This window comes from Rhinopithecus bieti, unplaced genomic scaffold (assembly GCF_001698545.2).
Source record: "Rhinopithecus bieti isolate Rb0 unplaced genomic scaffold, ASM169854v2 scaffold_64294, whole genome shotgun sequence".
Classification (NCBI taxonomy): domain Eukaryota; kingdom Metazoa; phylum Chordata; class Mammalia; order Primates; family Cercopithecidae; genus Rhinopithecus; species Rhinopithecus bieti.
In genome coordinates, this window is record NW_016824167.1 from 325 (window position 1) to 1144 (window position 820).

Below are 820 nucleotides of genomic sequence, written 5' to 3' on the forward strand. Positions count from 1 at the left end.
ACCTGTCTCTCCAGCCGGCTCCCAGCGACCACTGAAAACAGCTGCTACCCTCAGAACAACAAGATGGTGTTGTTAATGATAACAATGGACCCTGGAATTTCATTCTCCTTGACCACATCTGATGATGTCGCCATGGGTTGGCTTGGCCAGAAGTCCATTATCTTGAAGTCTCAGACACACTTTCCAAGTATCACAGCCTTTGGTTTCTTTAATAACAATAGTGTTTAATAATTCTTTTCCTCGCTGGGCTCAGTGGCTCACACCTGTAATCCCAACACTTTGAGAAGCTAAGGTGGGTGGATCACCTGAGGTCAGGAGTTTGAGACCGGCCTGGCCAACATGGTGAAACTCTGTCTCTACTAAAAATACAAAAGTTAGCCGGGCATAGTGGTGCGTGCCTGTAATCCTAGCTACTTAGGAGGCTGAGGCAGGCGAATCACTTGAACCCAGGACGCAGAGGCTGCAGTGAGCCAAGATCACGCCATTGCAATCCAGCCTGGGCAACCACAGTGAACCTGTGACTTAAGTAAATAAATAAATAAAATAATTATTTTCTTCTTACAGCAGTTACAACATCAGAAGGCAGCTTCATGGGTTCATTTCTCAAGATAATACCCATTTTTTTTTCTGCATTTTCAGCAAGGTTTTCTTCTAAAACTTCAAGGGCTGCGATGGCCACTTGGCAGCCTAGTGGATTGCCACCGTATGTGGACCCATGTTCTTCTGGCTTAATGGTCAGCATTATGTCATCATTCCACAGCAGTGCAGACACAGATTGTCAGCCCCCAGAAAGGGCCTTTCTAAGGAGGACTATATCAGG